Source organism: Vulpes vulpes, chromosome 1 (assembly GCF_048418805.1).
Source record: "Vulpes vulpes isolate BD-2025 chromosome 1, VulVul3, whole genome shotgun sequence".
Classification (NCBI taxonomy): domain Eukaryota; kingdom Metazoa; phylum Chordata; class Mammalia; order Carnivora; family Canidae; genus Vulpes; species Vulpes vulpes.
The window spans coordinates 50,261,822-50,286,683 of record NC_132780.1 but is presented as its reverse complement, the minus strand read 5'-3'; the positions used below and the strand labels follow the sequence as shown (position 1 = coordinate 50,286,683).

The 24,862-nt window shown below is 38.3% G+C and overlaps 1 protein-coding gene across 3 annotated transcripts in view; it reads left to right on the top strand.

The window, feature by feature from the left end:
• The first annotated feature begins 223 nt into the window (after positions 1–223).
• The window catches only part of FANCC (FA complementation group C), a 272,604-nt gene continuing 247,965 nt past the window's right edge, over positions 224–24,862 (top strand). For 2 of the 3 annotated variants that reach the window (XM_072763799.1, XM_025984233.2), the window contains exon 1: positions 239–425. The gene's annotated coding sequence lies outside the window, so the exon portion shown is untranslated. Of the gene's footprint in view, positions 426–24,862 lie in introns of all 3 variants that reach the window. The other variant, XM_072763814.1, reaches the window with a different exon arrangement.

Sequence of the window (24,862 nt, the reverse complement as noted above, 5' to 3'; positions counted from 1 at the left end):
CCCCGGTTCCTGTTCCCCGGGTCCTAGTCGCCGCCTGGCTCGCGCCCGCGACCCCAGCAGCCTCCGGCGTACACCTCAGGCCGCCGCCGCTCCCCCACCCCCGGCGGAGCGCGCGGCGCCGGGAGAACTTCCGGCCGAACCGGCGCGAGGTCCCCGCCCCTCCCCCACGAGCGCGAGATTGGGCGCAGTTTTCCCGCGAGGCCGCGGGGGCACGCCGACCGTCGCCAGGCCCCAGAGTGCATTGCGGGCTAGAGCGCGCGGGCGCCGCTCCACTGTCGAGCTACCGCGGGAAAATTCCAAAAACGTCAAACAAAACAAAACACCAGTACGAGGCAAAGCCAAATTCGCAAGCCACAGAACCCGGGCGGAGGCGTCCTTTCTGCCACTACCCAAACCGCTGAAGCCGCTCTGGCGCAGACCACCCGGTAAGAGGCCGCAGAACGACAGCGAAGGCGGCTGCTTCCCTCGGGGGTCTGGGCGACACGTCAGCCCAGGAGTAGGGGTGGGGCAGGGGGAAGGGAGGGAGGGAAGACTCGCGAGAACGTCCGCAGCGCCCGGCGCATCTAGGTGGGTGAGCAATGCCCTCGCCTAGTGTTGGGGTTGAGGAGGGAGGTGGGAAGGGGCTTGAGGTGGCGCCAGCCCGCGAGGGGGCGTGACCAAGGGCGTGGCTGGCGGGGATGGAGCCGGAGCGCGCCGGGCGTGGCCAGGGGCGTGGCCAGGGGCGTGGCCAGGGGCGTGGCGGGGTGCGAGGGGTGTGGTCAGGGAGTTGTGGGGCGCGAAGGGCGTGGCCAGGGGCTGGACCGGCTGGGGAGGGGCGGGGGAGCCCGGGAGGGTGGAGCCGGCGCGGAGCCGGCGCGGAGCCGACGCCGGAGGCACGCGGAAGGGAGCTCCCAGAGCGGCGAGACTTGGGTATTGGCGTTTCGGTTTTGTTCATTGAGGGCCCGCAGCTATGTCTACGTAAAAGGAGAGAGGCAAGGTGGACCTTCTATGCCTCGGATCCGTGGGAGCTGTGCAAAGCTCGCCTCCTCTAACCCATCACCCCGTACAGCTGGCCGGTCGCTCTCCGATCTCCTGCACCCTTGGCGCTAGGAGGGGGCGGAGGCCGTTACCCCTCCCGCCCTCCAGTCCCTTCATCGCACCGGGGAGGAAGTTCTGGTGGGCGACCGTCTCTCCGCAACTCCCAGGCCAAATCGGGTCCAAAGCCTTGAGAAGGTTTTGGGAGGTGTCGCTTCTTGGCTTGCTTGTTTGTATTTACTTGGGAGCCTTTACAGCCGTGAACGTTCTGTGGTCTTGTACGGGGCTACAAGTCTGGAGGGGAAAAGATTAGGAGTTTTTGAAACATGAGAGATTTGGGACAGATTTGGGACCAGAATTTGAAGGAAAGAGGCCGAGCTATTTTCCGGCGAAGACTTGTATGTGCCAGTACTTTTGTCCTCATCTGAAACTCTTGGCTCCCTAGCTCCCGGTTTCATTGTAATCTGTCCGGTTTAGTGCAGCTCAACTGTGATGTGATTGACTTACCATTTATCACGTGAGCAGGGCATTTCTGGGCCACCCAACTTCAGCTCTATAAAGCGCATCCATAAGGATGTTACTTATCTTCAGAGATGTGCAGCTCAGAACTTTATCTCGTTATTCCCTTAAAGAAGAGAGGAAAGGTTGTTACAAATGATAGAATTCATACCATGTGTTGGGATCATTTATTACATAAACTTGATAGAAAACGTGTTCATCTTAAACTGATGTTTCAATATAATGGACTGTGCCAGATTCACACGGAAACAAGCATTCATCTGCATATACAAGAATAACTGCTTCAAAACAGAATTTGTTTTTGTTAGTTCTATCAAAGGTCTCTTTCCCCAGAGTTAAAATTAGGTCCTGCTTATTTAGAATTGGACTAATTATACTAAGGTATATATTACCTTTTAATTCATTTTTTCATTTTTCAATCATATTCCTCTTGATTTCTTGGAAAACATTTACTAAGGCTCCAGAAAAGAAAGATAAACTATATTGGAATTTTTCGTTCTCTAATAAAAAACATTAACTTGATTGATTGGCTGGGTGTGGAAGATGTGTTACTGCATGTATGTGACTCTGTGCATGTACGTTTTAAAATAAATGGTATTTCAAACCAGTTCCATATTTCAGCAAGTACTTCCAGTAACAATTATACAGATTTTGTATTTATGAAAACCAGCTACAAGGAGGCCAGCCTAGCCAGTAGAAAGTTGGATTGATTACCTAGGCTACAGAGAGTGCCAGAAAAATCTCATATGGTGTGGCAGTTCCAAGTTGGTAGTGGTGGAGCCTCAAATCAGGCTCAAAATCAATACCAAATGGATTTATAAAATTTTAGGCTGGGGTATGTATATTCTCCATTGTTTATGGATCCTGAATGACTGAATTTACTATGAGAGAACACTTATTGGAGAAGTACATTGAGTTTGCAATACTTTAATAAAAATGTAGTAGAAGTAGAGAAGAAAATCCTTAAAAATTTATCAGAAAAGTTAGATAACACTATAAATCTTGAACATTTTATTTTCTACTAAATATCTTTTTTTTTTCTTACTCTGTTCCGAAGAGACCTTGCAAAGTTACCTGGTCCATATTTTTAGAACTCTTTATAAGCTTTGCTAGGTATGTAGAAATCATTTCCCTGTTAAGATCTCTGATACAGAAACATCTATAATCATCTTGGTACCTTTCTCTAACTTTAGGAAGGCAGAGTTCATATGGAAATCACCTTTTTGAGATTGAATACTCTGTTTTCTAAAGAATTAAGTGACTTTTAGTAAATTTAGTAGGTTTTTGGAATTGTGCAGTGATTATTCATTTTTAGACCATTTATGTCACCCTAACAAGTTGGCACATGCAAGTTCATAGTTGATCCCAGCTGTGGCTTTCAGCTAGGCAATCAGGCAACCATTGATTTGCTGTCTCTATAGATTAGCTTTTGGCCATTTCATATAAATGGATTCATAAAATAAGCGCTGTCTTATTTCTGGTTTCTTTCACTTAGCATGATGTTTTTGAGATTCATCCATTTTGTACCGTCTATCAATAGTTATTCTTGTTTATTGCTAAATATTATTCCATTGTATGGTTATACCATATTTTGTTTTATCTGTTCACCAGTTGATGGGCACTTGAGTTACTTCTACTTTTTGGATATAATGAATAATACTGCTCTGAGCATTCATGTGCAAGTCTTTGGACATATGTTTTCATTTTTCTTGGATAGATACTTACGAGTGGAATTGCTGGGTTGTATAGTAAACTTGTGTTTAACTTTTTAAAACTACCAAACTTTTCCATTGAGGCTGCACCATATTATAGTTCCACCAGCAGTGTATGGGAGTTTTAATTTTTCCAGAACTTAATTTGTTAATTGTGTCTTTTTAAAATAGCTGTCCAAGTGGGTGTGAAAGTAGTATCTAATTGTGGTTTTAATTTCCCTATTGGCCAATGATGTTGAATATATTTTCATGTGCTTCTTAGCAATTTTTATGTCACTTTTGAAATATCTACTGAAACCTTTTGTCCATTTTTTAATTGGGTTATGTCAACTTTTTAACAGTAAAAGGTAGATGATTCAGGCAGCAAAATCAGGTTTATTTGGGAACAACAGAGGGATTACAATTCAGGACAAGCAAACTATGGTGAATCATAGGCAAGTCTTGAGAACAAAATAGGAGTGTCCTTTTATAGAGGAAAGGAGGAAGTTTGGGAGGGTGTTTTGAACAAAAGTTCATTGGAAGAAACAGAATTTGAAGTGGTGGCAGCTTCTCATTGGCTGTAGGTGAGGGCAGCTTGTTGCTGGGCAGAGAACAAACCTTACTGCTGGACTGTGCAAGCTGGAACAAGTGATATGTGTGTGAGTCATCTCTTTATGGTTTCAAAATTCCAATTTTGAGTTAGGTTTCCTTTAACACATTATCACACCTTTCTTAGCATCACTGATCAAGAGTTGAGCCATCTGTTGCTTGTTAGAATTGTTTTTATCCTTTGGTGCCTGGAAGGTCCTTTCCTGTATTTCATGTCCCACATCAGAGGGAGGTGCACAGATTGGAAACCACTAAAGCCACATTTGAGTAACAAGATACAGTGGGAGGGAGAACTCTAGGGTGTTTCCCATCCAAAATCTGTATCTTACCAAGATTGTAAGCATTGGCGATATCTTGAAATGTTGAGGTGGCATCACCCTGTTGGATATGTTGTTTCTACAAGGTTTTGATAGACAATAGGTACAGAGCTTAAAGATGATTATACAGAATGATATAAGGACAGAATAATGATACTAGTTCATGGGCAGCCCGGGTGGCTCAGCGGTTTAGCGCCACCTTTAGCCCAGAGCCTGATCCTAGGATCGAGTCCCACATCAGGCTCCCTGCATGGAGCCTGCTTCTCCCTCTGACTGTGTCTCTGCCTCTCTCTCTCTCTTTGTGTCTCTCATGAATAAATACATAAAAGATCTGAAAAAAAAATGATACTAGTTCATATAATAGTCCTAGGCAAGGAGTCCAAATCTGAAAGTGACCTGCTAAAGAGATCGAAGGATCTTAGATTTTCAGGTGGAATTTATTGTAGCCAGTGTACTTGTTCCCTAATATTATGTGATTGGGTTTGTACTTTGGAGGATTTATCCATGTGCAACCGGTGGTGTTTGCTATTGCGTAAATGCTTCCTTGTTTAGCGAATAGGTAATCAAAGGCTATATACATACCTCAAAGATACTGTGGGTTCAGTTCCAGAAAACAGCAATAAATTGAATATTACTAAGGCGAGTCAGATGGATGTTTTGGTTTCCAGTGCATATAAAAGTTATGTTTACACTATACTGTAATCTGTTAAGCATATGATAGCATTATGTCTAAAACAAGTATATATTTTATTTATTTTAAAGATTTATTTATTCATGAGACAGAGAGAGAGAGAGAGAGGCAGAGATACAGGCAGAGGGAGAAGCAGGCTGCATGCAGGGAGCCTGATGTGGGACTTGATCCCTGGACTCCAGGATCATGCCCTGGGCCAAACGCAGGCGCTAAACCACTGAGCCACCCAGGGATCCCCATAAAACAAGTACATATTTTAGTTAAAACACTCTATTGCTAAAAAATGTTAACCATCTGAGCTTTCAGCAAGCTATAATCACTGGTCACTGATCACTAAAAAATATAATGAAAAGTTTGAAATAGTACGAGAATTACTAAAATATGACAGTTACAAAGTTAGCAAATGCTGTTGGAAAAATGACATTAATAGACTTGTTTGACACAGGGTTGTCACAAACCTTCAATTTGTTTAAAAAAAAAAAAAAGAAGCAATATCTGCGAAGCACAATTAAATAAGGTATGCCTGTACTTTAGCCAGTGATCAAGTGGCTGTTGTTGGGCTGCTATTGCCTTAGAACTGGGTTTGGCAAGTTTTCCCAGTTCCAGGGGAGAGTTTTAATCTTTTGTTAATTGTCATGAAAGTCCACAAAAGAGGTAAGTACCCTTTTGATGGAGGCAAATGCAGAGTCATGTTTGCGTCCTGGGGGTTACCTTTTAATGTGGTAATGAAGTTTTAGCGGTGAAAACCAATGTAAGCACATGATTGTTTTCAAGGGATGTAATTAGACCTTTGTGATACTGAAATATATCTCCTTTTATCAGGTGTGGGTCAAAAAGTGTCGAAGCTAGATCCGGATCCGTAGGGCACTCAGTAATTATCTCAAAGAATTTGTAGATTGTGAAATTTGTAGATTCTGAAAAATTATCTCAAAGAATTTGTAGATTCTGAAGGGAGCAGATCTAAGATTAGGAAGGACTAAGGTAATTCTTTTGGCCAGGGTATTTGGAGGTTTTCCACAAATTTTGCCAATTGAATTTTGATAGTGCTGTTGGTTTGTTCAGCTAGTCCTGAAGACTGAGGGTAAGTGAAAGGTGGTAAGTGACCATGAAGATGCTGTAGAACTAGCCAGACATCACAGACTCATGGTAATATTTGACCAATAAAATGAATTCCTTGATCACTGAAGAGCCTAAGAGGTGTTCTCAGGTAGGGATGATTTTTTTTTATCCAGTAAGATTTTAGCTACTAAAGAGACAGGGAGCTTGTCTACATGTAAAGGCTTTGATCCAGTGGGAAGACATAGGAATCATTGTCAAGATGTATTTGTACCCATGATATGGGGGTAGCTGAATAAAGTTCATTTTCCAAACCTCGAATGGTCCATTAGGCTATTTATTTATTTATTTATTTATGATAGTCACACACAGAGAGAGAACGAGGCAGAGACACAGGCAGAGGGAGAAGCAGGCTCCATGCACCGGGACCCCGACGTGGGACTCGATCCCGGGTCTCCAGGATCGCGCCCTGGGCCAAAGGCAGGCACCAAACCGCTGCGCCACCCAGGGATCCCGCCATTAGGCAATTTAAAGTGCCTGGGAGCAGTAAGGGCAGGTTTTCCTCAATTGTATTTTGGGCAGGTGGGGCAATCAGAGGAGGCCTTTTTTTGTGGTTTTGTTAATATTTCCCCACTAGTATTAATTTAAAAATTATCATTATTATCCATAGATCATTTTATCCATGGATCAATGTTTAGTATAGGTACAGTGGTCAATAATGGGAACTTTAAAAATAAACTCGGGGACGCCCGGGTGGCTCAGTGGTTTAGCGCCACCTTCGGCCCAGGGCCTGATCTTGGAGACCCGGGATCGAGTCCCACATCGGGGACTCTGCCTCTCTCTGTGTCTCTCTCATGAATAAATAAAATCTTTAAAAAATAAAAATAAACTCAAAATGGATTAAAGACTTAAATGTGAGACCTGAAACCATAAAATTCCTAGAAGAAAACAGCAGTAATTTCTTTAACATTGGCCAGAGAAACTTTTTTCTAGATATATCTCCCAAGGCAAGGAAAACAAAAGCAAAAATAAACAATTGAGACTACATCAAAATACAAAGCTTTTGCATAGCAAAGGAAACCATCAACAAAAAGACAACCTGTGAATGGGAGAAGACATTTGCAAATGGTATATCCATATTTGCAAAAGGGGTTAATATCCGAAATACAGAGTTTATACAATTCAACACCAAAAATAATCCAAAAGAAAATGGGCAGGAAAAAAAAAATGGGCAGAGGACCTGAATTCCTTCAAAGGCATACAGATGGCCAATAGACATGTGAAAAAATGCTCAACATCACTAACCATCAAGGAAATGCAAATCAAACCCACCATGAGATATTACCCTCACACCTGTCAGAATGGCTAAGATAAAAAAAGACAGGAATTAAGAGTTGATGAGGATGTGGAGTAAAAGGAAGCCTTGTGCACTGTTGATGGGTATGCAGATTGGTGTAACCATTATGAAAAACAGTATGGAGTTCCCTCAAAGTATTAAAAATAGAATCATCACATGAGTCAGTAATCCTATTACTGCTGTTTACCAAAGAAAATGAAAACATATATTTTGATAAATTATATACACCCTATGTTTATTGCAGAATTATTTACAATAGCCAAGATACGGAAGCAACCTAATTGTCCATCAATAGATGAATGAATGAAGGTGTACACACACACACACACACACACACACACACTGGAATATTATTCAGCCATAAAAAAAGAGATCTTGCCATTTGCAACAACATAGATGTATCTTAGAGGGTTTAATGCTAAGTGAAATAAGGCAGAAGAAGACATCCCATCTGATTTTACTCTCACGTGGAACTTAAGAAACAAAACAAAAACAAATGAACAAAGAATAAAAGAGACAAAAAACCAGACTCCTAAATACAGAGAAAAAACTGGTGGTTGCCTGAGGGGTGGTGGGGGAAGGGATGGGTGAGATAAGTAAGGAGATTAAGAGGTACTTATCTTGAAGAATATTGAACAATATAGTGTTAAATCAATGTATTGTACACCTGAGACTAATACAACACTGTATATTTATTGCATGTTAATTTAAAAAGGGAATTAAAAAATAGAATTGCATAATTTCTTGTGGGACTGAGTTTTTATTTGGCCCAAAACACAAGTTTCTCTTTTTATCATACCAGCAACCATTTGATTGCCAATATTATTCTTCCTTTTCTGGTGCTGATTATTGGTGTCTCTAGTCAATTTCTCCAAGCTACCATCTGGAGGTGAGTTTCTTTAGACCATTACAGAGTTTTTTGACTTTTAGACCCTTTGAAGGCAGCATTTTTTTTTTTTTTTTTTTTTTTTTTTTGTGGAAATGTCAGGGAAGTGATTACATTTCGAGAGTCCAGCATAGTATGCCCCTGGACCTTAATGATAGCCAAAGCAGCAAGTAAAAATATGGCATCCAATAATTACTGAAGGTAAGGGCTTGTTTTAATTTGATCTCTACTAGAAGTAAAAAAGCTATGTTGTTTAGATAACATTGCAAAGTTGTGAGTCACTCCAAAGGCATATCTATTCCCAGTGCAAATGTTGTAGTGTTGCCCTTCTCTTGCATGCAGGCCTAAAGAGTACATATGATTTGGCTTGTTGGGCTGAAGTAGGCAAAGGCAAAGATGCTGCTTCAGTTATTTCAAAAGTTGGTATTGCATACCCAGCACAATATTTGCCATTTTAATCTTTCAAATAAGAATAATCGGTGAACCAGGAAAAGTCAGCATTATCTGAAGTTTTCTGTAAATCATCATGTGGGTCAGAAGGTAATTTGTCAGTATTTAGCAGTTGTGAGGGCTTTCATCAGTAGAGGAGGGGAGAAGAATAGCAGGGTTAAGGTTATTGCAGCAAATAAGAGTGATATAAGGGGCAGTTAATGGGACAGTGTTATAGGAAGTGAAATGGCTTGATGAAAGATGTTGAGTATGATGAAAGTTAAGAGCTCTGACAGCATTTGGCACAAAGACAGTTAAAGGGGATTCCATGGTTATTCCCTCAGTGGCCCTTTCAAGAAGGGCAGTAACAGGTATAGCTTTGAGGAAGGGAGATATCCCTGGGCTACAGAATCTAGTTGTCTGTGATATCCTGTGGGTTGGTGGTGAACCTTATGTTTTTGGGTGAGTACCCCAAGGGCATTCCCTTTTTCATATACAACAAGAAAGGGAGTTGATAATTGGTGTGTCCAAGGGTGGTGGTGGAGGATATTAAACTAAATCTTTTAAGATTTGAAAAACCATGTCATCTCAATCTTCCTGGATTTAGAAATTTTTAACAAGATTTATTTAGGTTGGGCTATAAAGGAAGAGTTTTAGATCCAGTTGCAACAATAGCCTGCCAGCCTAAGAAAACTTCACAGCTGATGTTTGGTTTTGGGCTTTGAGAAGGTCAGGGTGCCATGAAGACTGTGTGATCTAAATGAAGTCCTTGTTCTAAGGTTAAATGTCCTAAATATCAAAATTAAGTTTGAACAAATTGTAATTTTTTTTAAAAGAGACTTCATATTCTGTTTGGCTTGTAGTTTTAGCAAATGGATGCTGTCTTCTTGGGAGGAGGCTTGGGAAGAAGAGCAGAGAAGTAAGTCATCCACATATTGTATTAAAGTGGAGTCTCCAGGGAACTTGATATTGTCTGGGTCAGCCTTCAAGGTTTGTGAGAAATAAGGGCTTTTCATGAAACCCTGGGGCATTACTGTCCAGGTATATTGCTGTTCTTCACAGGTAAAGGCAAAAAGATACTAACTAGTTTTATTTACTGGGATACTGAAGAAAACACTACATAAATCAATCATGAAAGAAAATTTGCTCTCAGAGGTGGAGGCTAATAGGTGGGATTGGGGGCAACAGAGTGACAAAGCAATAACAATATTGTTTTATGGTTCAAGGTCCTGGTGTGCCTCCATCTGTGGCCATTTGGTTTCTTCACAGGTAAAATGGTGTTGTAGTGCTGGTGCAGGGGATAATGAGGCCCTGGGTCTTATAGCCTTCTATGATTGGCTTAATGCTTTGAAGGGCCTCTTTACAGATTTTGACAGATTTTGAGGAATCTGTTTGGATCTTTAACAGGAGGTACTCTGGATTCTGTAAATACCAGTTGATGATTTTGCCATAGGGAGGATGGTAGCTGATCCATTAGGGATAAATGGTTAGTGTTCTTGGAATAGCTGTAGTGATGTCAGAGACAGAAAATAAGAGATGTTGAAGGGTCATTTGACTTATCTAATTGTCTATTTTGGTTGATGTTGTCAAATTCTAGAATTGTTTCCCCCTTTTGGGAGAAAAGTCCCAACATATTTTTCTTTTTTTTTTCTTTTTTTTTAATTTTTTTTTTTTTTTATTTATGATAGTCACAGAGAGAGAGATCGAGAGGCAGAGACACAGGCAGAGGGAGAACCAGACTCCATGCACCGGGAGCCCGATGTGGGATTCGATCCCGGCTCTCCAGGATCGCGCCCTGGGCCAAAGGCAGGCGCCAAACCGCTGCGCCACCCAGGGATCCCCCCAACATATTTTTCTAAGAAATGTTAGCCCAATAAATGAATAAGTTCAGAGAAACTAAGGAGCAAAGGATGGGTATCTCAAAAGACCTAAGCAAAAAGGGATAGGTTTAGAGCTAGGAACCTGTTGAGATTTATTAAAAACACCTACTATTTGAACTTTTAGTATTCTGAAGCAGTGGCTGTTTAATGGCAGTGGAGCTGAACACTGAGAGTGCAGCTCTAGTATCAATAAGGACAGAGAGATTCATTCCCAATCTGGAGACTGGTTTCTCCAGGTCAATTAAGGGAATGGACTGGAAAAGTCCCTGTAGTTCTTTGGAGTTCCATCACTGTTCCTTAGGAGGACTTTGGCTGGTTAGAGGACTGAAGGTGCCTGGGTAAGTACTTAAGCTTGTAGCAGTCTTTTTTCCAGTGTTTTGGTTTTTTGCAATATAATGGCAGAGACCTGGAGGGTTTTGGTTTTGTTTAGGAGCCTTCATTTGTTGAAGTTCAAATTAAGGCATTTAAGTGTCTTCCTTTATTTGAATCATCTAAGACTTTGCTAAATCAGCTGAATTTGCAGTGGACATACTTTTTCATTCTGTTCTGGTCCTTTTTACTAGACTAAAAAAAATCTCAGTTCAGCCTGTTAATGAACCTAGAGTTAAAAGCTGTCCAGGTGGACTCAATATCCAAAGGAAGACCAGAATTTTCTTTAAAGATAATTTGGAGTTGACTCTAATAATCATGCATGGGCTCATTGGACTTCTGGGTACAAGCCTAAGTCATACTCCAATCAGCTGGCTTTGGGAAAGCCCTGAGAATTACCAAGAGGAGTCATTTGGCAGTTCCCCAAACCTGATCATATATAAGGCAGCAAGGGTTTCTTTGTCTTCATGTAGTAATTCTAGACTTCTTGGGATCATTCCATTTGGTAGTTTGCATTCAGTGTTGATCCTGGCCTTCGCTAACAAGCATATGGACTAGCTGATCGAAACCAGAGAAACCAGGTTGGTAAGTTTGAATGACTATACTAAATTCTTTAGCAAATCTATGGGGATCTTCAGATACTTTGGGAAAATCTTTGACTATAGCTTGTAATTCAACTTTAGTCCAGGTAACATAAGAAATTAAGGGTTTAGCATTTGGATCCACAGAGGGTCTGCTTTTAAAGAGTCAGGTTTTAATAGGTTCAGGGAGCAGGAAGTGGGGAGAGATTTGGGGAAAAAAATACACTGAGGGGGTCAGAATGAGAAAGCAGAGGGTATAAGGAAGATGGGGATGCAGAAGAAAAGAAGCTGGCAGCAGAGACAAAGAGCACAAGGGAAGGGAAAAAGAGGCCCTGGAAGCTTTTTTGGGTCTTCTTTCAATTGTTCACCTCTGTTATTTTGAAAATGATATTTGGAAAAGAAAACTTTAAAATCTTGGATACATTTGGAAGGCTCCAGGTATCAATTAAAATAGGCATCCCATTTAGTCTAATTTCAGAGCTGGTCTTTTAGTTTGGTTCTGAAAAATACAAGTTTGGGTGATTGAAGTTTCCCCATAATGGCCATTGGAGTTGTAAGTTATCTTTGGCTAAGTTGTTCCACTAAAGAATGCAGAAGAGGAAGGACTATTGTTTTTGAACATAAAACTGACCAGAGTCCCAGAAGGAGGACTCTCTTGAGAAAATTTAGGGGATTGGGATTTCATACTTCAAAACCAGAGGTTTAGAAAATAAACAAGTATCACTAAAAGGACGTATACCTTCAAGAAAACACATCACCAATAAAATTGGAGAGCTCAACTAAAAGGAGGGAGCTTGAATTTAAGAGACTTACCAGGGATACCCGGGTAGCTCAATGGTTGAGCATCTGCCTTCGGCTCAGGTCGTGATCCTGGGATCAAGTCCCTCATCGGGCTCCGTATAGGGAGCTTGCTTCTCCCTTTTCCTGTGTTTGCGTCACTCTCTGTGTCTCTCATAAGTAAATAAGTAAGAGACTTACCAAACTGAAAGGAAGAAGACAACTCAAGCAGAGAGCATGAGAGGCACAAGTGTGTGCCACACATGGTTCTAGGGGTCTAAATTCCTCGGGAGTTCATTGCCTTTGGATTCCACTTCTGACGTCATGAAATATCAGCACTTTTTAAAAGAAAAATGTCTTGATCAGCCAGCAAAATCAAGTTTATTTGAAAATAGAAGAGGAATTGCAATTCAAGAGAAGGAAACTATGGTGAACCATAGGCAGATCCTGGGAACAAAGGAGGGGGGCATCCTTTTGTAGAGAAAAGAAGATATTTGGAGGGGTTGTATGAACTCATTGGAAGAAAATGAGAATTCACTATGTTGGTGGCTTCTCATTGGCTGTAAGTGAGTGAAGTGGTGATAGCCTCTCATTGGCTACAGGTGAGGATGGTTGCTGTTGTTGGGTGCCTGCAGCTTGTTGCTGTGCGGAGAGGAAATCTTTCTTTTTCCTGCTGAACTAAGCAAGCATGCAATAAATGGTGTGTACGTGAGAACCCTCCTTTCATGGCTTCCCAGTTCCAATTTTGACTTAGGTTTCCTTAACACATTTTCACAGTTGTTTGTCTTATTATTGGGTTGTAAGCATTCTTTGTATATTCTGAATAGAAGCCCATTATCAGACCTGCGTTTTGCAAATAATTTCTCTCATTCTGTTACTTGTCTTTTCTTTTTCTTCATGGTATCCTTTGAAGTACAAAAGTTTTAGTTTTGAGAAGTCCAGTTTATCATTTGTTTTGGATCATATCCTAGATTTATGATTAATTTCCATGAACTTTTGTGTATGGCATGAGATATGGATCTAAAATAATTTTTTAGACATATATATCTGGTTGTGCCAGCACTATTTGTTGAAAAAAAGTTTCCCCACTTTTATCAACAATCAGTTTGCCATAGGGGTGCCTGAATGGCTTAGCCACTTGTGTCCAGCTCTTGGTTTTGGTTTAGGTTAGGATCTCAGTGTCATGAGATTAAATTGTGCATTGGGCTTCATGCTCGGAGTCTGCTTGAAACTCTCTCCCTCTGCCCCTCCTCCCCAAATACTCGTGTAAGCTCTCTCTCTTTCTCTCAAATGAAATCTTAGAACAAAATCAATTGACTGTAAATTATTCCTAGACTCTCATTTCTGTTTCAGTGATCTGTATGCCTATTTTAAGACATTATACTGTTTTTTTTTTTTTTTTTTTTTTTTTTTTTTTTTTTTATGATAGGCACACAGTGAGAGAGAGAGAGAGGCAGAGACACAGGCAGAGGGAGAAGCAGGCTCCATGCACCGGGAGCCCGACGTGGGATTCGATCCCGGGTCTCCAGGATTGCGCCCTGGGCCAAAGGCAGGCGCTAAACCACTGCGCCACCCAGGGATCCCGACATTACACTGTCTTAATTATGGTAGCTTTATAGTAAATTTTGAAATTCGGTAATAAAAGTCTTGCAGTGTTTTTATTCTTTTTAAAATTGTTTTGGCTATTCTGGGTTCCTTACATTTCCATGTAAGCTTTAGTATCATCTTGTCATTCCCCCCTCCCCGCAAAAGTGTGCTGTGATTGATATTGATAGAAGTTGCATTGACTTTGTAGATCTCTTTTGGGGGAGAAATGTAATAACATGAATATGGAATGTCTTTTCATTTGTTTAGATCTTTAATTTCTTTGAGCATTGTTTTGTAATTATCATTGTACAAGTCTTGCCCCCTCCATTTTTAAGATTTGTTTTTTTAGAGAGCGTGTCCGGGGTTGGGGAGGGTGGGTAGTCTTAAGTACACTCTGCACTGAATGCGAAGCCCAGCGTGCGGTTTGATCCCAAGACCCTGAGATCTTGACTTGAGCTGAAACCGAGAGTCAGACACTTAACCAACTATGCCACCCAGGTGCCCCGAATCTTGCCCTTCTTTTGTTAATTTTATTTCTTATTGTTTCATTTTTGATGCTATTGTGAATAGAAATAGTTCATTTTTGGATTGCTCATTGCCATTATATGAAAATACAGTTGGTTTTTTCTATGTTGATCTAGTGTTATGCAGCCTTGTTTATTACTTCAAGCAGGTTTTTTGTGAATTCTTTAGAATTTTCTACATACACTATTGTGTCATCTGTCAATATAGACAATTTTGTTTCCCTTTGCACTTAGATTCCTTTTTCTTTTTCTTTCTTCTTCTTCTTATTTATTTATTTATTTTTTTTGCCTAAAACTTCTAGTACATTGCTGAATGGAAGTGGAGAGAGTGGACATTCTTGACTTGTTTCTGATTTTAAGGGGAAAGCATCTAATCTTTTACCAATAGATATGTTAGATATAAGTTTTTCATTAATGATCTTTATCAGGTTGAACTTTCTTATATTGTTGAGAGTTCTTATCTTGAACTAATGTTGGATACACAAAATAGAAAGGTGAAAAAGAAGATATGAAAACATAAAATGTTGGTAGGGTAGGAAAAATCAGTTTTTAGAATGCATTCAAACTTAAGTTGCTACCAACATTATATATACATATATATATTTATAATATATATTTATAATATATATTTATAATATATATAAAATATAAAATTTTATATATATACAAAAGTAGCTGTTACATGTGAACTTCATGGTAACCAGAAAGTGAAAACCTATTAATACATGTACAAAAGATAATGAGAAATAAATGTAAACCTAACTCTGTGGAAAGTTATTGAACCACAAGGGAAGAGAGTAAGAGAAGAAAGGAAAAGAGGGGAACTACAAAAACAGCCAGAGAACAGTTAACAAAATGACAATAAATGCATACTTCTCAATAATTACCTTAAATGTAGATGGGTTAAATTCTCCAATCAAAAGGCATAAAGTGGGGATCCCTGGGTGGCTCAGAGGTTTAGAACCTGCCTTTGGCCTAGTGTGTGATCCTGGAGTCCCAGGATCAAGTCCCACATCAGGCTCCCTGCATAGAGCCTGCTTTTCCCTCTGCCTGTGTCTCTGCTTCTTTCTCTCTCATGAATAAATAAATAAAATCTTAAAAAAAGAAAAGTCATAAAGTGGCTGAATGGATTAAAAAACAAAAGAAGACTTATCTCTCTATATATATAGCTTACAGAAGACTCCCTTCACATCTAAACACTTATATAGACTGAAAGTAAAGGGATAGGGAAAGATATTTCATGTAAATGGAAACAGAAAGAAAGCTGTTGTAGCTATACTTACATTAGACAAAGTAGATTTAAGACAAACTGTAATAAAGGACAAAAAAGGGCATTACATAGTGACAAAGGGGTCAATTTTAAAGAAGATAGAACATTTTAAAATATTTGTGCACTCAGCATAGGAGTGCCTACAAGTAAATATAAAGCAAATATTAACACACTTAATGGAAGAAATTGACAGCAATGCAATAATAGGGAGCTTCAATATCCTACTTACATCTGTGTGTAGATTATCCAGACCCCTCCAAAAAATTAATAAGGAAACATTGGTCTAAAATGACACATTAGGCCAGATGAACTTAATACATACATATAGAACATTCTGTCTAAAGCAACAGAATACACTTTTTTCTCAAGTGCACATGGAACATTCTCAGGATAGATCGCATCTTAGGCCACAAAACAAATCTCAAAATTTAGAAAGATTGGAATCATATGAAGCATCTTTTCTGACCACTGTCAGAAAAGCCACCAAAATGTGGAGATTAAATGTGCTACTGAAAACCAATTAGCTTGACAAATCAAAAAAGAAATGAGAAAATACCCTGAAACAAATAAAGATGGGAGTATAATATTGCAAAATTTATGGGATACAACAAAAGCAGTTTTAAAAGGGAAGTTTATAGTGATACAGGCCACCTAAAGAAACAGGAAAAACATCAAGCAATCTTAATTTTCACTTAAAACAATTTGAAAAAGAAGAGTAAAGTTGAAGGCATGAAATATAGTAAAAATCAGGGGGGAGATAAATGCAATAGAGATTAAAAAAAAAAAAAAAGAAGAACAGAAAAGATTAGTAAGGTTAAGAGCTAGTTCATTGAAAAGATAAAATACCAGACGCCTGAGTGACTCAGAGATTGAACGTACTTCTTTGTCTCAGGGTGTGATCTGAGAGTCCCGGGATTGAGTCCCGCATCCGGCTTCCTGCTTGGAGCCTGCTTCTGCCTCTGCCTGTGTCTTCTGCCTCTCCCCTCTGTGTCTCTCATGAATAAATAAATAAAAATCTTAAAAAAAAAGATAAGATAAAATGTACTCAAACTCTATAGAAAAGAAAAATAGAGGGCTCAAATAAAATCAGAAATGAAAGAAAAGTTACAACTGAAACCACAGAAATACAAAGGATCTTAAAAGACTGCCATGAACCAATTCTATGCCAACAGTCTGACAACCTAGAAGAAATAGATATATTCCTAGAAATATAATCTTCTAGACTGAATCACGAAAAAATAAAAAATTTGAATAGGTTTATTATTAGTAAGGAGATTGAATTGCTAATGAAAAAACTCCCCACAAACAAAAGCCCAGGACCAGATAGGTCCACTGATGAATTCCAACAAATATTTAGAGCAAATTTACTACCTGTCCTTCTCAGATTCTTCCCAAAAATTGAAGAAGGAATACTTCCAAACTCATGAGGCCAGCATTACCTTGATATCAATACCAGAGAAAGACACAGTAAACAGAAAATTACAGGCCAGTATTTCTGATGAACTTAGGTGTAAAAATCCTCAACACAATATTAGCAAGCCAAATTCAGTAATACCTTAAAAGGATCATACACCATGGTCAAAGAGCTTTATTTCGGGTATACAAAGGTAGTTCAGTAGCCACAAGTCAATCAGTGTGATACACCATATTAACAAAAAGAAGGATAAAAATTATATCATTTCAATAGGTACAGAAAAAGTATTTGACAGAATTCGACATCCATTTGCGATAAAACTCAACCAAGTGGGAATAGAGGGTATGTACATCAACATAATAAATGCCATATATGACAAATTCACAGCTAACAGCATACTCAATTAGTGAAAAGCCGGAAGCTTTTCTTGTAAGATCAGGAACAAGACAAAGATTCCTACTCTTGGCCACTTTTAATCAACATAGAATAGAAGCCCTAGCTGCAGCAATTAGGCAAGAAAAAAAAAAGGCATCCAAATTGGAAATGAGTAAAATGTCACTATTTGCAGGTGCTGACATTATATATAGAAAACCCTAAAGATTCACAATATAAGTTAGAACTAGTAAATGAATTCAGTAAAATTGCATGATACAAAATCAATTATGCAAAAATCTGTTGTGTTTCCATACATGAATAATGAAATAGCTGAAAGGGAAGGAATCTCATTTAATTGCAAATGAATAAAATTCCCATGAATAAATTTTTAAAAAGATTTATTTATATTAGAGATAAAGAGCATGCAAGCGGGGGGGGGGGGGGGGCGGGGAGGGAGAGAGAGAGAGAATCCTTAGGCAGACTCTGCTGAACATGGAACTGCACATGGGGCTTGATCTCAGGACCATGAGATCATGACCTGAGCTTAAATCAAGAGTTGGATACTTAACCAATTGATCCATGAAGATTCCCCCTAACTTCTTTAACCAGAAGGTGAAAGATCTGTACACTGTTAACTATAAGACATTGATGAAAGAAGTTGAAGATACAAATAATGGGAAAATATTCCAGGCTCAGGGAATAGAAGAATTAATATTGTTAAAAATGTCCATACTACCCAAAGCAGTCTATAGATTCAGTGCAGTCCCTATCAAAATTTTGATGTTTTTCACTGAAATAGAACAAATAATTTAAAGATTTGTATGGAACCATAAAAGACCCTGAATAGTCAAAGCAGTTTTGAGAAAGAACAAAACTGGAAGTATCTTGCTTTCTGACTTCAAACTATACTACAAAGCTATAGTAATCAAAACAGTATGTTATTGACATGAAAATGGGCACATTGATGGAACAGAATAGGCCAAATTAAGTCTACACATATATCACCAATTAATTTCTGAAAAGAAGCCAAGAATCGCAATGCAGAAAGTCTCTTTAATAAATGGTGTTAGTAAAACTGGACAGCACATGCAAAAGAGTGAAAGGGGTACAGGATAAGAGCACTATCTTAATCCACTAACTCAGTGTATTAAAGGCTTGAATGTAAGACCTGAAACCATTAAACTCCTAGAAGAAAACAGATGATAAGCTCCTTGACATTTAATTTTTGGATTTAGTTTCAAAAGCAAAAATAAACAAACGAATACATCAAACTGAAAATCTGCACAGCAAAAGAAACCATCAACCATGAAAATGCAACCTACTAAATGGGAGAAAATATTTGCAAATTACGTATCTGTTAACAGGTTAGCATCCAAAATATATAAAGAACTCAAGCAAGACAATAGCAAAAAAGCCAAACATTTTGATTGAAAAATGGGCAGTGTATCTGAATAGATGTATTTCCAAAGAAATCAGATTGGTGGCCGCCAGGTACATGAAAATATGTCCTATGTCACTATCAAGGAAATGCAAATTAAAACCAAAGTGATATATTACTTCACACCTGTTAGAATAGCTATTATTAAAAAAACGTTTTGGAGAGCATGTGGAGAAAAGGTAACCCTTGTTCACTGCTGGTGGGGATGTAAATTGGTGCAGCCACTAAGGTAAACAGTATGGAGTTTCCTTACAAAATTAGAAATAGAACTACCATATGACCCAGCTGTTCTGTTTCTGGGTGTTTATCTGAAGAAAATGAAAACACTAATTCAAAAAGATATATTGAAAAAAAACAAAAACAAAAAGATATATTGAATTTCTTGTTCATTACAGTTATTATTTACAATAGCCAAGATATGGAAACAGTGAAAGTTTTCATCAATAAATGAATGGCTAAAGAAGACATGGTATACTACTCAGCCATAAAATACTACATAGAATACTACCCAGCCATAAAAAAGAATAAGTCATGCCATTTGTAACAACATGAATGGATCTGAGGATACTAATGAAATAAGTCAGAGAAGGAAAAATAGATGATTTCATTTATATATGGAATCTAAAAAATTAAAACAAAAATTCATGGAGAATAGTTTGGTGGTTATCAGAGGGCAAGTTGGTTGTGGGATGGATAAAAACAGGTGTGATGGGTGGTAACTAGACTATTGTGGTGATGATCACTTTGTAGTGTGTACAAAGATGAAATCATTTTGTACACATGAAGCTGAAGTAAACCATTACGTACCAATTTTACTTTAAGAAAAAAAAAATCCTGTTGAATATATTGGCATAAGTTGTAGGATAATTGAAGCATTAAAAAAGTTACCAAAGTTCTTTTCTACCTTGTAACAGTGTTTTAAATATATCTACATAAAAGAAACATAATAAAGCAGGGAATAGATCTACTTTGCAGTTAGGTTTCGTATGGCTTGCATGATTAAAATTTTTTGTCATTCACTAACATATAAACACTAAGCAGTTTCACCTTTAAAAAATATGTATTTTTTAGGTTTTTATTAAGGTAGTCAATGAAATCTGACTTTTTCTTTGACAGTAGCTGGCAGGACCTAGGTTCTGGCTGTCTTCTTTGGATGGTGCTTTGTCTTCCAGTAGCCTCAAGCCCTCCTGATTGCTTTACTCATTTAACTTACCCATTCTGGACATTTGAATTTATGACCTTTGTCTAAAGTAATTTAGTAACACTTGAATTATTTTGAAATGCATTCAGTTGTCAGAGTAATACCTAGGGGGAAAAATGGGTAATTCTGAACAAATTTATCATACTTCTCATGGAAATTACTACAGTAATGTGTGTTCTCTGGTGAGTTTGAAGTTTCATGCTAATAGAAAAAAGTTTATTATTATTCCTGAACAATAATATGTTCTATATCTTTCAGAAATCTGAGTTTTTGTCCTATTGATTTTTTTAAAAACTTACTGACTTTATAAGCATGGATTTTTTTTTTAAACTTATTTTGTTTTCTTGGTTTATTTGTAGCAGCACTTTGGTCATAAGCCCTGTTAAATATGTTTTGTACTTTCCAAATTATTCTCACATAGATTGTATGTGATCTTTATAGTAACTACATGTGCCAAGGTAAGAGAAGCATGAAAAAAAAAGAGGAAAAATAGAGTGGAGGCTTTTCAAAAAGTAATTTCTACCAGGATTAGGAGTTCCTGAGAGTCCAAAAAGGATGGTGCTGAAGAACTTGTGGGGTTACTTCTGTTTTTGCAAATTTTAAATATGCCTTAATTATTGTGGCATTATAACCCAGACTCAACTTATTTTAGCAGAAAACCTTCACCTTCAATGATAACTTCTCTGTGAAATGTTTTCAAAGAAAGAAACTGAGGTTAGTGGCAAGGCTGTTGAATGTTAGCCCTGGAAACTGACTCTGGTCTGGTGCTCTTCTCATCGCAGCAAGCAGCCCCAATGGCCAAGGATTGCTGATGCTCCTTGTTGAAACATTCTTAAGCAAGTCTTTGGCAGGCTTTTTTGTTGCATCTTTCTACTGTATAAATAAAGATATTAGAAGAAATGTAGGTTTTGAATACTGCCTAACCAATTCCTGTTTGGTAACTTGCCCCCAAGACCCTCCATGAATGCCTGCAAACAAATTAGATACACAGTGTATTTGATATGCATATCTTCCCTCCCAAACAAAATTTGAATTCCACAAACAGAAATTGAGTAATTTTCCAAGTGTTTGTATGTGAATGGAAGTTTTTGCCCCATCTTTCTGTAACCAATACCATAAAACTTCTGAAGGTCTATGATGTATTTGTTGTACAATGTTAATCCAAAACAAAACTTTATTCTGACCAAATTTGTAGCTATCAAGGGATACCAAACTCATTTCCATTGATCAGTACGACGTGTTTGTACCAACCAGATCTAAAAAATGTGTAAAGGAGTGCCATGCTGTAAAGATCTTATTATAGTTGTAAACACAAATGCAGCTGTTACAAATCTAGCAAAACCTCAGATTAAACAATTTAAAATTTACTGAAGATGACATTCCAGAGCCATTTTTCATAATTTAAACACTCTGGGACATGCCTTTGAAATGAGTAGGATTGTCATTAATATTAATGCCACTAAATTCAAGGGTAGAAAGTCATTTCTTTTTGAGCTTATTTTCACTTCTAATTTTGGAACAGAATATGCTTTTAACCTGAAGTATGGCATGCTTATTCACATTCTGAAAAAATTTGATTCTGTTGCTTTTGAACTGTAGGGATGCAAAAATACAGTATAAGTATTCTTTCTTTTTGGTCTTTTAACTTAAATGAGTTTGTTAGAATTCAGTTGGTCAAAACTTAGCTGTTAATGGGATCTAATTGCATTAGTCAATTAAAAAAGGAGTAAAAAATAGTTGATATTTTAGAATTGTATCAGTTTGACAATTTAAAATGCTGTATTTAAATAAAGAGTTTTATTCTAAATGATTTTGAGCATGTTTCTTGTGAACTTGTCTTTCCGTTAGACCACAGTAGGATAAGCTCTCAAAATCTGCATTACTCCAATTTGTGTTTTTCCTCATTTTCCATTTAGTGTGATTACTAGTGAGGTATCAGTTAAGCAATATAGTATTTTCTACAGCTATGTCCTGTGCTTTGATTTCATATGAAACCTTGTATGATTTTTTTTTTTTTTGGTGAAATTTAAAAGTATATGGGAGGTTCTTGAATGAACGGGGTCAGTTAGTTTTAAGAGTTGTGCGATTGTATTGTTTTTGTTTGTTTTAAGATTTTATTATTTGAGAGAGAGAGAGAGGGAGAGAGAGCACATGCAATGGGGAGGGGGCAGACAGAGGGAGAGGGAGAAGCAGACTCCCCATTGAGCAGGGAGCCTGGTGTGGAGCTTCATCTCAGAACCCTTAGATAAGGCAGATGCTTAACTCACTTAACAGGCACCTCTGTTTGCTTGTTTATTGGTGACTACATTTTATTTTATTTTAAAGATTGTTTATTTTTAGAGAGAGCACACGTGCACGCAAGCATGAGCATGGGGAGGGACAGAGGGAGAGGATCTTTCAAGCAGGTTCTTCACTGAGCAAGGAGACTGGTGTGGGGCTTGATCCCACAGCCCATGAGATCATGACCTGAGCCAAAACCAAGAGTCATACGCTTAACCAACTGAGCCACCCAGGTGCGCCTGGTGACTGCATTTTAAAATTCATTTACCTTTACTGAATTTCTCTACTTGCCTGTTGAGGAAGGCTCAGAATTGGGTAATGAAACAGTTGAATGACTATTGCTAAACTATCTTTTAGTCCTTGATTAAAAAGAGGCAACATTTATCAAAAGAAGGCAATTGGCTTTCCCTTTTTTACATTTGTTCTTTAATTTCTGTTAAACTTTTTCCTGATCAGGAGAATTGAAGCTGACCGTTGTCAAATGCCATATTGTAACCTAAAGTTGGTAACTGGAAGCACAGAGCTGATCAGAAGAACTGGCTTTTTTCTATTAATATAGATGACTCGTATACCAAAATGACTGCTGTTGCTTTTGTCTCTCCTTTCTTTATTCTCTCCTTTTTTTTTTTTTTTAATTTAAGAATTTGTGGAGGTCTTGAACTCTTTCAGCATTTACATAAAATTCTATATTTTGAGAAGGAAATCTGGGCATATACAAAAAGGCTCTTCCTGTTTAAAACCTTTTTTCAGCCAGCCTAGGATTTTCCTCCGTTATCATGCATTCTTCTATCCTTTCTCTGATACTATATCTTCTTTTTGCTTCTCATTCTATGTTTGTTTCTTGTTTTTGGTGGTGGACATCGTCTAATAACTTCTTAAAATGGTGTGTAGTACGTGAATTATTTTCTGTGTGTCGTGATTCTAGTCACACTTGATCGATAGTTTGATGGATATAAGATTCCATGTCAGAAATAATTTTCCTTCAGAATTGTGAATTCAGAATTGTTCCATTTCCTTCTACCATCCAATGTTTTTATGGTTTTAAGAATACATGCCATGGTGTGCTACAAGCTACAATACTCTTTTCATCCATTGTATTAGACATTTGGCTTGCCCTTTCATTCTGGAGACTCTTGTCTTTTAGTTCTAAGAAAATTTGTGTTCACTGTATCCTCCCTTCCATTTTCTTTGGAGCCACTTTATTGGAATTTGACCTCTAGGACCAATCTTCTTTCTCCTGTTTTCTATCACGTTGTCTTTTTGCTCTACTTTTGAGACATTTTTTCAATTTTAAATTCTTTCTTTTCTATTGAGTTTTTTCCTACTGTTATATGTTTAATTTCCAAGATCATTCTCTCAATATTCATTTTGTTAATATTCTCTCCTTCTTTCATGCATATAGTATTAACCTTCTCTGTACTATAAAGATATTAATGTTGCTACTTTTTTAAAAAAGATTTTATTGAAAAAGAGAGAGAGAGAGCATGAGCAAGAGCAAGCAAGGGGAGCGGCAGAGGGAGAAGGAGAAGGCTCCCGGCTGAGCAGGGAGCCCAAAGTGGGGCTTGATCCCAGGACCCTGGGATCATGACTTGAGCTGAAGGCAGGCACTTAACTAAGTGAGCCACCCAGGTGCCCCATGTTGGGACTTTTTGAAAAAGTTTTTAACGTCTCTCCTCCTCCCATGTGACTTCCATCTGTATATTTTGATGTATATTTTATCTGTATGTTTTGGTTTTCATCTTTAGGCTCGAGGTTTCTTTAGATGTCTTGTTGAACAGAAAACAGTCCTTGGTTGTATGCTTATATTTAAAACAGGGAACTAAAAGTCTTATTGGAAGTTCTGAGTGCTGATTTAGATTCCCCTTAAGATGATCTGACTTGGCCGTGTTTTGGGGAACTCTCCCTTACCAGTATTTTTAGATCTTTACTCTTAGGCTTATCAGAGTTGCTTGTCATCTGTAAGCCAGACAATCCTTGTTCTAGAGCTTGAGTGGGGTAGAAAACTCGGTGTGGGGGTACATATTTCAGCATTCAGTATCTCAGTTTACACATTTGTTATTTAACTCCCAACCTCCCACATCTACCCCACTTCATCCACTGTCCCTGTTTGTGGCACTGTAACTCTACTCTCAGCCGTGTCTGTTGACTTCTGGCCCAGAGACCTTCTATTTTATCATCTCCAGAGAATAAACTATCTCTTTTTGGTCAGACTGGGGGGTGGGCTACCAGGATTTGGAATGAAGATGTGGATTTCTAACTGCCTCTTAGATGGATTTTAAACAGATTGACTTTATTTTAGGTCTCCCTTCATCCATATTTCCAGATGTCCCAGATTTCTTCATTTTCTGATCCTATTAGGGGTCCACTGGTATTAAATGGAATGTAAAATGGTCTGGGTTTAGCTTTGTTGTTGTCCCGCTCAGATTCCAGTTTCTCTGGTCTATTAAATCAGTCCTCATTGGTCTATCACTTTCTAGCTTGTGAGATTCTATTGCTGTTTTCTCCTTTTCTATTCTCTTCATCCTTATAAGTTTATACCTTAAACAAATGAAAAATGAATTCACTTATTGCCTGTCATCTTTGTACAGTTTTCAGGG